This window comes from Eurosta solidaginis, chromosome 3, assembly GCF_040869045.1.
Source record: "Eurosta solidaginis isolate ZX-2024a chromosome 3, ASM4086904v1, whole genome shotgun sequence".
Lineage (NCBI taxonomy): Eukaryota > Metazoa > Arthropoda > Insecta > Diptera > Tephritidae > Eurosta > Eurosta solidaginis.
Window position 1 is genome coordinate 94,956,001 of NC_090321.1, and position 13,531 is coordinate 94,969,531.

The window sequence follows — 13,531 nt, forward strand, 5'->3', positions numbered from 1 at the left end:
GCTGAAGTATTACTTCGGATTTGAGGATAGCTCAGTCAAGCTTATTGCCAGTTATCTTAAGGATAGAACGCAGAAAGTTAAATCAGGAAATTCTTTGTCGCAGTCTGTATGTATGCTGGCGAAACGCAAGGGTCGGTCCTTGGCCCACTTCTGTTTAGTCTATTTGTGAATGATATTTTTGATGTGTGCCAGTATGTCAATATTCATGCATATGCCGATGATATGCAGTTACATTTGTCAAGTCGTATCGGTCTTGTTGAAGATTTATGTTTCAAAATTAATAATGATCTGGCTGCAATCTTTCTTTTGGCTAGTGAAAATTCGTTGTGTTTGAATGCATCCAAGTCTTATGTCTTGCCTATATGTCATAGTGTTGTATATAATATTGACCTTCCTGCGTTGTATATTGGAACTAGTCCACGCGTTCCGGCTGTCAACCCTTTGTGTTGAGGTGAGGTGAATGGAACGTAGAGAAAGCGTAAAACTTTGCGACTTTTGTGTTCTGTGGGAATGTTATGCGCTAAATTAGGTAAAACTTGACTACCACGCCAGTGCATAATTGCTAATGCATCGGTTGCATTTTGCGTTTGCCATCTCCTTTTGAAAATCTCTAGGCCAGTACAATGAAACGAATAAAATCAATTGAGGAGATGAGCAACCTACACCATTGAGCCAGGGGCCCTATTCAGTAACTGTGATTTTTAAAATGTACACTTTTTCTTCATATAATTTGTATGAAAGAAAAATGTACATTTCAAAACTCATAGTTACTGAATAGGGCCCCAGGTGTTATTGAAAATTCGTTAATGTCATGGGAATTTTCAGCGATGCCACCCGCACGAAATTAACAAAAAAATGTTTTAACCACCCCAGGCAGACATGAGTGAGGGTGACTCTCCCAAGTGGAGCATAACACGTTATGGTTTTATTTTATATTCACCGGCCGCGACGCTAAATATATTTGTGATCGGGAGAACTCCTCTTTCATTTGATATCAAGCTCCAGCTCGAACTCGAGGGTTGCTAAACTAAATCGCTGCCGGGAAAAATAATTTCACTGGCAAAGCGTGCCAACACCCTTAGGCAAAGCAAATGTCAAATTCTTCTTATGAATTGTTTTCAACAAAATTTGGTAGTTGGCTACTTTTCCATATAAGATGGCGCCAGTGTCGCTCAATCTACCGTTCTCCATAAAAATACGGACAATCTACTCATAATGCATAAGCTTGTGTTAAAGTCATCTATATGAAAAACTGCTGCGGAACTATTAATATTTTATGAGACAAAATCGATCATCGACTGAGGTCGAAAGACCTGACCGAACGAATTTTCTTTGGATATTATGACACTCATTCGATGCCATCGGTTATGCTAAACCATCCACAGCAGTGGGCCCAGACGGCATAGCCATGCCGATGCTTAAAAGCCTAGAGAAAGAGGGTTTCAAATATTTAGCACATGTCTTAAACCTGTCTCTTTCCACCTTTGTCAATTCCGAAAAATGGAAAATGGCCAAGGCGGTCCCGCTACTAAAGCCTGGGAAACCACCTAACATAGGAGAGTCATATCGACGGATATTTCTCCTATCGCCAGTAGCCAAGACGCTTGAAGCATTTTGCTCCCCTACTTCAAAGCAAATTTGCAGCTAGCCTGTCATCAGCATGGCTTCAGAAAACTCCATAGCACCACCATCGCGCTAAATGCCATTAGCACCCAGATAAATTGCGGTTTAAATCAAAACCCCCACCATAGAACAGTACTCGTTGTGCTAGACCTATCAAAAGCTTTCAATACGGTCAACCATAGCACGCTACTGCAAGACCTGGTCTACCCTTCCCCATGTCTTAAAAGGTGGACCGCAAATTATCTGGGTGGTCGGCAGGCATCGGTGCAATTTAGAAACGAAACATCATAACCAAGAAGAATGCCACAGGGTGGTGTCCTATCCCCACTTTTGTTTAATTTCTACATATCTAAGCTACCTTCGCCACCAGAAGGAGTTACTATCGTTTCCTACGCCGATGACTGCACAATAATGGTCACAGGCCCAGGCCCACAGATCGATGAACTTTGCAACAGAATAAACGGCTACCTCCCTGATCTTTCCAGTTTTCGCCTAGCGAAACCTGGCATTATCACCGACTAAATCCTGCGCGACCTTATTTCCAACATGGACGTCCCAAATGTCGACCATTTTGAACATCCACGTCGATGGCACTACGCTACCGACTGTCCTACACCCCAAAATCTTGGGTGTGGCGTTTGATCAGGATCTACATTTTGGTGAGCATGCAGCCGCAATTGTACCGAAAATTCAGAGCCGTAATAAAACCCTCAAATCCCTTGCTGACAGTACTTGGGGAAAAGACAAAGAAACGCTCATTACCACATACAAAGCAATTGGCCAGCCGATTGCATGCTACGCGTCCCCTATATGGTCGACAAGCCTAAAAACTACTCACTCGTAGAAGCTACAGGCCTGCCAAAATACTGCTCCCAGAACCGCCATGGGCTGTCTTCTTATGTCCCCAGAACACCATCTACATAATGAGGCACGAATACTCCCCATCAGGGAGAGAAATGAGATGCTAACCAAACAGTTCCTCTTGAATACCTGAAACCTGGGCATCCCAACATACATCTGATTGATGAGCCAACACCGCCTAGGGGCTTAAGGAGTAATCTCCGTAAGCATTTTGAGGAAATACGGCACCTGAGAACTCAGCCGTATGAAGCAAAAAAACACAAGCAGGTCCTCAGTGAACTCCACCAACAGGCGTCGGACCTTTATGCCAGGAATTGCCCGGTGAATTCAGTGCTCAAAGAACAGTACCCAAAACTTGCGGAAGAGGAACGCAGACTCCCCAGGGAAACGCGAGTCACTCTAGCTCAACTTCGTTCTGGATACTGTAACAGGCCAAACTCTTACCTATCCAGAATCAACCCCGCCATACAAAATGTATGCCCCGCTTGCAATGTGTCCCCACATGACACCAACCATCTCTTTAATTGTAATGTGGAACCAACGCCTCTAACACCCCTTTCATTATGGTCCACCCCTGTTGAAACGGCAAGTTTCCTCGAACTCCCGTTAGAGGATATTGATGACAATTTGTGATCGATCGCATCTATTAGGTGGGGCCATGACGGAACGATACAAGGTGGCAGCATGGTGACATACCTTCAAACATAAATAAAAATTCCATGTATTTTGTTTTTGTAAATTCGATATACAAATGTTAAAATCGTACTGCGCCGGAAGTTGATGTATCAAATCAAATAAGAAAAGTTTATAATCAGCTATCCCATGCTGCCACCTTGTATCGTTCCGTCATGGGTGGGGCGAAGCACTGCTACAGCAACAACAACAACAACACTCATTCGATGAAGAGTAGTGTCCAGTGTTGCCAGAAAAAAATTTCTTTGGGGCCACAATCTAAAAAAAAAGGACTAGAAAGGGTTAAATTTCTTCAAGAAAATTAAAAAAAAACCGTTTCAAAAAGAGCTAAAAGTATATTGTGACGAATATTCACATCACTAAGTGATACATCCCTAATCCGATACTAAGTAGCCACTAGTATGTACGTAAACAAATCAATCGTCATTTACACATGAAATACAAGGCAGCAGAGAGATACTCACCATAAGCCGAAGTAGTACTTACATATACAAACGCATATGGCTATACGAGCGACTATAACTACAAATATACATGTACATATATGGCTCGTAACCAAGCATGAAATTCGCGAAGTTACTAGACCTTAGGAGAAATGGGTGGACGAGGCAATAGAGAGTATAAAAGCAGCGAAAGCTGAGTAGTCAGGAATCAGTTTTGATTTAAGCACGCTATTCGTTGTGAATTTATGTGTTATTGTGAAGTACTCTCCAAGTAGTCTAATAATGCCCATTTTGCATTATTGAATATTGGAGTTATTTACTCAACAGCTTAGCGATTCGAACCTTAGCAGAAGGTTTGGAATAAGTGGAATTTCACTAAATTCGTTACAATTGGTGTCAGAAGAGGAATTGTTGAATAAATTCCGGAGATTGAGAGTACAACTTAAATATGGCAAAGTTGAGTGAATTAACGATCCAGCAACTGAAGGAGGAGTTGAAAGCCCGTGGATTGGCTACTGCTGGCAATAAATCCGAGCTACAAAGATGACTAAGGGTAGCTATGGTATTTGAAGGAATCAATGCTGACGAGTATGTGCATTCTGATAGCGACAAGACAGCAACAAAAATGGAAGAAAAAACGAAACCCCTCAGACAGTGACGAGCACAGATTTTAACATGATATTGGCTGCAATATCTGCGCAAACATCGACAATGGCATCCCAGCTGAAGTCACAGGAGGCACGCGTTTCAGAAATGTCGTCACAAATGTCATCTCAATTGGAAGAACAGAAGACATATATGGCATTTCAACTGGAAGCGCAAGAGGCACTTATATCTGAAATGTCGACACAAATCTCGGAACAGGTATCATCGCAGCTCTTTGCGAAACTGGAAGAGTAGTGTTGCGGCCGGGGTAGGCTTGAAATTAACAGGCGTTCGAACTCGTATTATTGAGCTAATATGCTGTTTTATTTCCTAAATAATTATAATGTTACAACATATGTATAAAATACAAGTACTGAAAATAAACTTACGTTTTGGTTTTTCGCCTCCCGTCTAGCTCGCCGCTCAAATTCGTTTTAATCGGTTGCAATGAAATGCAAAACTTTTACAAAGGCGAAGGGAGTTGCCAGATGGGCCAAATTTATAAGTTTGTTTCCATTAGTACTAAGTGTAGAGAACAGGGTAATACAAATATGAAAACAGCTAATACTAACATAAAGAACAGAATAATTCAAACATAAGTAACGACTAAACTACTTTAACGATTCTCGCCAACATCCCGACTACCGTGAATCTGGTCAGATTCACCAACATCTAGCCGAGCCAATACGCACGCTGGTCGCCGGAATAACCCAACTTTGGTCTGCACCTCCGCTGCTCGGACTTGGTTGTCCTTCCCTGGGAACACGCGAACTATTCTTCCCAACGGCCACTTGGAGCGATGTATATTACTGTCGCACAACAGGGCCAAATCTCCTGGTCGGAATGGCTCGACCAGTTGGTAGCACTTAGTGCGTCGACACAGATCTGGCAGATATTCCTGAACCCATCTTTTCCAGAAGCGATGCTGTGCTTGTTGCACCTTCGTCCATTGGTTCCTAGACACCGTGTGATCTTGTTCTCGCGGATGAGGGGTCTGTTCTGAGTTGGCAGTACCTATAAGAAAATGGTTAGGTGTTAAAGGTTCGTCGGTGGGTGTTTCTAATGGAATGTGCATTAACGGTTGGCTATTCACAAGGTTTTCCGCTTCGCACATAAGACTGTATAAACTTTGCTCGGGCACACTCTCATTGTGTAGAGCATGCCCCATGGCCCGCTTGACGCTGCGCACAAGTCGCTCCCAGCATCCACCTACATGCGGATTCAACGGGCAATTAAACACCCACTCGATGCCCTCAGTTGCTAGTGCGTCGGCTATCCTCCCATTCGCGAAGTCCGAACGTTGCCGCTGCATTTCTTTATTAGCGCCGGTGAAGTTAGTAGCGTTATCCGACCGTATGCGAACCGGGGTGCCTCGCCTGCACATAAAGTTGCGAATGCATAGTAAACCAGTATCGGTACTGAGGTCCTTGGCAATCTCCAAATGTATGGCACGCGTCGTCAGGCATGTAAACAAGGCTATCCAACGCTTCTCCTTCCGTCGATCTATGGTTAAAAGGAACGGTCCCATGTAATCTAATCCGACATAGGAAAATGGCCTCAAAAATGGCGTTAGCCTATCCTCTGGAAGCTGGCCCATTATCGGTGGTCGCGGTTGCGCACGATCCTTCTTACAACTTTGGCATTCCTTAGCGGCGCGTCGAACGGCTGCTCGAATATGGGGTACCCAAAACTTTCGGCGGAGTTCGGTTATTATAGTTCCTTCATTTTGGTGCTTCGCTTTAAAATGATAGTACATGACGATTATATTTGTGACGTGGTGCTCCTTCGGAAGGATGATTGGCCTGCGACTCTGGAACGGTATTACTTCAGCGGCATCAATGCGACCCTTTATACGCATGACTCCTTTCTCATCGATGTACGGTGTCAGCTTCCACAAATTGCTATTGCGTCGCAGTTTTTTCCCTACACGCAGAGCCTCATACTCTTCAGGATACGCGTCCATCTGTACCGCTCGACAAACTAAGTGCTCCGATGCTTCCAGATCCGCTACGGTTAGATATCCGTACTCCCTTAGTATTCTGTGCTTCTTCCGAGCGTTGTTGCAAAACCGCAACATCCACGCTATAACTCTTTTAATACGAATGAAACAAGAGAATCTTTTATACGTATCGCCTCCATAACTGAAGTGAAATATGAACTTAGTGCGAAGTTCTTCGCTGGTTTGCGTCTGGGCCACTCTGATTCGTCCTTATACAGGAAGTTTGGTCCTGTCGCCCAGAATGATTCACGTTTCCCGCTTGGTAGGCGCGTTGCAAAATCGGCTGGGTTGTCGATACCGGGCAACCATCTTCAGTCTGTTGCTTTACTGCCTGCCAGCACTTCGTTCACCCGGTGTGCCACATATGGCTTATACAGGCGGTGATCCGAGGTTATCCACGCCAACGTTGTCTTAGAATCGCTCCACATGATTGTTTTTACAGGTGTAAGGTCATGGTTTTGAAGTACTGATGTACGAATTCGCGTGGCTAAAACGGCCGCTTGCAGCTCCAGACGTGGCACCGTTGTCAACTTTAAAGGGGCACATTTTGCTTTGCCCATCACGAACGCCAAACGTATTATACCACACCCGCTGCTGATTCTCCAATACGCCACTGCTCCATAAGCCGATTCGCTGGCATCGGCAAACACATGTAGTTCTACCGACGATTTAAAGAAGTTTTCATCATAACATCGCGGCATTCGTAAGGTTTCGATGTCCTTTAGCATGTTCAGCCACTTTCTCCACATCGCGAAAGCTTCATCCGGTATACCATCATCCCATCCGACCTTCTCTTGCCACACTTTCATCAATCAATTTTGCCACTATCGAGTATTCTGCTGCCAAGCCAAATGGATCGAACACTGACATGGTTATCCGCAATGCTTCTCGCTTAGTGGGTCTTGTTGCGCCTGTCATTAACTTACCATCAATTTTTTTGAATGATAAGGCGAATTTTAGCTCATCCTTTACGTTATCCCAAACCATGCCAAGCACTCTCTGGAACTGTCCATCGGCAGATCTATCGAGATTCACCATGGTCAGTGCATTTCCTCCGCTATTAAAAACATCTGATACTTGCTTGCAATTAGACACGAAACGTTTCAGCTCAAAACCACCCTGTTTGTGTACCCAGACTACTTCCTTGGTCACGCGCACAGCTTCTTCAGTGGTAAAAAAATTCACATAATCGTCAACATAATGATTGTGGATAATCGCAGCTGCTGCTTCAGGGAATACTGTCTGGAACTCTCTGGCGTTTTTGTTCTTCACGAACTGCGCGGAGCATGGTGAGCACGTCGCACCGAATGTCATCACCGTCATAACGTAATCCTCCACTGGCGCTTCAGGTTCGATCCTCCATAGAAATCGTTGCGCCTCTTGGTCTTCGCGCCGTATCTGCACCTGATGAAACATCTCTACGACATCTACGCAAACCCCAACTAATCTCTGCCTGAATTTCATTAATATGGTCGCTAGCGGCTGTTCCAAGTCCGGCCCGCTTAGCAGAACTGAATTAAGTGAAACGCCATTAACTTCTGCTGCAGCGTCAAATACTACTCGTAGCTTTTCCGGCTTGTTAACGTTGCGCACTCCGAAATGTAGCAAGTACCACGTCCTTTTACCACGCTGCTGTGCTTCCGCTTCGTTCAGACGCCTTACGTAACCTTTTCGAATGTATTCACCCATGATATGCGTATACTGCTCTCGGAGGCCAGGGTCTTTAGAAAACTTTCGCTCCAGTGCCATTAATCTCCTTTCTGCCATGCCTCTACTATCAGGGAGTTCCACCTGATCGTTCTTCCACAGGAGTCCCGTTTCGTATCGTTGCCCCTTTCGAACTGTCGTTGTGTTAAGTAAATGTTTGGCTTTCTCATCCGCTGCGCTCTCCACATGCGCATGTGCACCACTGGCTTCCATCGCATCGTTCACTATGAAATTTTCAACCAATTGCTCGAGCTTCGACTCACCGCTCTTATGCACAAACAGGGAATGGTAAATTCCAGACGGTTGCTGCACATGACTTGGTCCGTAAAGTACCCATCCAAGCTTTGTCAACACAACCGTTGGTCCGCGCCTTCCGTCAGCTATTACACGTTTCGCCACGCCCAAGTGCGCATTATCTAGACCGATTAATAATTCTGGTATCGCCGCGTCCTACTCAGCGATTGGCAGCTGCTTGGAGAACCGATGCTTCCACTGTAGTTCTGTTTTGTTCAGCGTTTGCTTTGGCAACTGCAAGTCTTCGATGACCTTAACGTTTTTCATACAAAATCTCCTCGCGTTTGCATCGAGCCCTGATATTTGAATATTACTATTAAAAACCGTTTGAGTTACAGCATTGTTTCCGAACCATTGTAATGTCAACTTCTCTTTATTACCTATCAGAGCAAACTGATTTGCTAATCTCCTATTCATTAACGACACTGCCGAACCCTCGTCAATAAAGGCATAACAAACTACCTCCCGCCCATTCGCATACAATTTTACGGGTAGAATTTTGAACAAAATATTTAAGTTTTCTTGTCTTGCGACCGCGTTAGTAAAAACTGGTTGCCTTGTTGTGTCTTGACGCTGAACTCCACCAGCGATTTGTTGTACATCTGCATGCAGCAGCACGTGCACTTTCTTCGCGCAGTTTGGTGCAGAACATTGGTGCTCTTTTCCACACTTGTTGCTTCTGTGCCCACGCCTTAGACAATTAAAACACAACCTTCTCTGTCGCACAACCTTCCATCTCGATTCGACGTCCATTGTCTTAAACTGACTGCATTCTTCTATGTGATGTGCCTCTGTACACAATTCGCAGCTGACCGCTTGCTTACCGTTTGTACCAACGTGAAAGAATTTCATCCGCCCTTCATTACTCCTTTGGACCGGTCGCGTTTCCTGTGTTGAATTGAGGCAGGTGATGTTCACCACGCGCGCCAGCTCCTGTATCCACTCACTGAAATGGCAGATTGTCGCTCTGGGTGTAATGTTTATGGCATGGCGAGCCCACTCTAATCTTCGCGATTTTGGCAGCTTAAACAGCAACTCTTCCATAAGGGTAGGATTGGCTAGGTGGTGTTCACAACCATCAGCTTCGAGAAACGTCGTTAAATTTTGCACCTTTGTAGCAAACGGCACCAGCATATTCAAACGATTTTCCGGTATTGGCGCACAACTTCGAACGCGCGCAATCTGACTCTTGACTAGTTGCTCTGGTCTACCAAAACGCTCACCTAACACATCGATAACTCTTGGTACATTGTTGCTATGAATGAGCAGACATTCAACTACTTCGCGCGCCTTTCCTTTAATGGCCTTCTGAAGTCTTATCATATTTTGCCGCTCATTATACCCGTACTCCTGAGTCGTCATAATGAACGATTCGCGAAACATTGGCCAGTCCTCAGTTTTTCCGTCAAATTCTGGCAAATCATATAATTTCTTGACGGCACCTTGACCGGAGGAACTACTCAAAACGCGATTCAAACTGGCCAACGTTTCTGCAATCGACTCATTTTCCCTTATTATGTCATTTCCCCCAGTTGATGAGTTGCCTTCACCCAAACGCAAACCAGGCCGAGGTCTTAATTGGAAAGGTCACGATTCTAGACAAATTCATTGTGGCGGATATTGTTGATGAAGTCATATTGGGAGTGGACTTCTTAGTTGACGATGACATCAGGATCGACATGCAAAGAAGGAATATGCGCTATAAGAACCAGGATATACCACTTCAGTTTGGAGAAAGGGTTCAGCAGTAAGAGAATGCTGGTGGAAGAGATTCAACAGAGACCACAAAAGTCAAAGAAAGTAAATCGGGCAAAGGTTGATAGAATGAATGGGCCAAACAAATCAAACCCGATTCAAGTTTGTGTTGGGACGAGATATATATGAAGGGCCTTAGACTTCGAAAACTATGATTTCGTGCTCAGAAGATGAATTATTATTATTGCTACACTCATATATAAATATTTTTTGTGTTCATTAATTTTAAGAAATCATTGTTTATTACAAAGTCATGCCAGCATTTCTTGAGCCGTTCTTATAGTCAGAAGCGAATTCAACATAACTAAATTCATTTTGTTTCTGTGTTTGCTTTTAATCAAGCTCATGTTTGAAAACGTTCTTTCAATTTCAGTATTACTTAGTGGCAGCAAAAAAATGTAAGTACAAAATCGAGAAGCTTTTGGAATTATATTGTTATACTCTTTAACATCAAACCAAAAACTTAAAGTTGAAATCACATTTTTCCAATTTTGAAGATAGATATTTTTCTATATTTTGCGGCAAGCATTGTATATATTCTTCAAAGGTATAATGAAAATAAGGTACGGGAGACAAAAATTTATTATAATCTTAAGTTAAAGGGTAAAAGCCCCGACAGATAAGCAGTTTTTCATATAGATAAGTTTAACAGAAGCTTATAAATTATAGCAGACCCGGTAGACGTTGTTCTGCCCTAAATTTGTATATCTGCATACATTTTAATAAGCTTTTTCCGTCTAACTCTCCCTCGCCCATCTACACTTTTTCCTAATCTTTGTATTCACTCCTCCCTCCGTATTTTTCGCTTCATCTATCTCCATCTTCGTCTAATTCTATCTCTTTCTCAGTCTCCTTCTCTCTTCTCTCAAGTTTTTCTCATTCTTCTTCATATCTTATTGTCAGTCCCAGAGGGTGGTATGTATTTTGTTCCAGTCCTATTCCGAGTCTCAGTCCCAGTCCCACTCCGAGTCTCAATCTCAGTCTCAGTCCTAATCCCAGTCCCAGTCCGTCTCTCGTCTACTTCCCGGAAAAAAGCATCGGAAATACTAATATAGGCAAATTTATATACCAAATTCAGGCAAATCGAATAGAACGTATGTAAATAGGTATGTAGGTATTATTAATTCATATCTTTATTTCGGCTTCGCATGCATATTTATCAGTTTTGCCAGGCTGATGCGACTAAATCGAATATCACAATGAAAATTCTTAAAAGCTCTCAGCAACAGCTTTCATTTGATATCCAAAATACACACACATTCTAGGGGTGCCCGTGTCAACGTTTTGGCCTATATTTCGAGACCCTAGTCACCGATAGGTATGAAAACTACCCTGTAATAAAGCACTCATCTACAGCTTTCATTTGATATCCATATTGTATAAACACATTCTAGGGGTGTCCGGGTCCACGTTTTGGCCTATATCTCTGGACCCTAGTCACCAATAGGTATGAAAACTACCCTGTACTAAAGCACTCATCAGCAGCTTTCATTTGATATCCATATTGTATAAACACATTCTAGGGGCGCCCGGGTCCACTTTTTGTCCTATTTCTCGAGACCCTAGTCACCAATATGTATCCTGGTCCACTTCCCGGAAGAAAAATTATCCGACATTTTATTCTAGATATAACGCTACCTACATACCAAATTTCAGGCAAATCGAGCCATATATACGACAGTTTAGAATAAATCGGTCCCTGGTCCACTTCCCGAAAACAAAACTTTTCACAAACACTCTCCGGGTTCCTATTAAGTTATCCTAAAAATTTCATGGCAATTTTTCTATCCGTTCTCGAGATATGGAGTGACAATCAAAATGTTAACTTCTTTGTATATATATAGAATGAGTATATTGCACGTGTTTTTATGGAGAACGGTAGAATGAGTTACACTGGCGCCATCTGATATTGAAAAGTAGCTAACCACCAAATTTTGTTGCAAGCAAATCATAAGAAGAAGAATTTTACATTTGCTTTGGCTAAGGGTATTGGCACACTTTGGAAATGCAATTATTTTTCCCACTGGTTGGTAACTTTTCTAACATTTTTCGCAATTAAAACTGCAATATAACAATCGCATACAACACAAAATATGTTTGCAAGTATTTTTGTTGTGAAGGGAAAATGTTTATAACAATGCTTTGCGAAATTGTTTATGTGAGTGAGCAAGGCGAAATAACCTTCAATTGCCAAGTCTGAAGTTCCTTCATATTTACAAACGCAACATCTTGTTTAATTGTGGCGATGTTATTGGAAAGCATAAGCTTTTGTTAAATGTATCTATATGAAAAATGTCCTTGTGCCGCGGCCTTAAGGGTTGAAACTCTTAGAAGGTGACACTATGCTGGTGCACAAGCTAGAAAGCAAATGTACAATCTCATGACACAGCTTATCGATTAAAGTTATTGTTATCAGTTGAGTACCGAGTTGCCACATCATACATAACGAAACAAATAAAATAAAACCTCGACACACATAAAACACATTACAAATTTCACATTGCGTATTGCCGAAATAGATTTGGAGCCAAAATGGAACAAATATTTTAAAGAGGGCCTAAAAAAGAGCTAGGGGCTAAACCAGAATTTTTGGAGCTAAACCCAAAAAACGGACAAGATCTGGTGTCAAAAGCACCAAAATGGCAGCACTGCTTGTTATCGATAACTCGATAAATTAGACTGCTCAGAAAAGCACATTCCCATCAGCTGTCAAACAAAATAAAAGCAAAATTATTTATTATGAAGAAAAGAGCTTAAATACTGGAACTAGCCAGAAGTAGAAAACGGCCGACATGAATTTCACCGCGTAATTGTAGCTTCCGATGAACCGAAATGCTAATATCCGCCACAATATGAATTGGCGGTGATGATGCTAATTTAGTGGCTGAGCCATAATCAACTTTTTGAATCCTATGCATGTCAGCATTGTAAATTTTACCAAGTAGCGCAACTAACAGCTGATCGGTGAAAATTCGCACATTCACACGCACAGTTCTCGACTCAATTTCAAAAACAAACTTTAGATTATTTAACTCAATTTTTAAAGTGAGATAATCCTTGCGAATTTATGTATATAGAATATATAATGCGTTTTTGTTGTTATTAAAACAATAGTTTTATTTATATTAAAGCTTTTAACATTTTTTTTTTAACTTTGAAAAAACTCCAACACCATTCCTTCATTATATGACATTCGAATGCCTAGTCCACTACTTTCCACTCTATTCGCAACATAACCTCTATTTAAGCTGCCAAACTATATAGTTAACAATGCATGTCAGTAAGTGCCACAATCGCGCAAGATGTTGCTTTGTAATTTTTATTATTATTTATCTTAAGACTTATCAACCGAAATTTATTTCGCCTTGCACATCCACATACAAAAATTTCGCAAAACATTCTCACTATACAAGAAATATACTACCTACATATTTTGTGTCTTATTCATATGTTAAATTGTAGATTTTAACTGTGAAAACTCCCAACCAGTGGGGAAAAATAGTTTCACCAA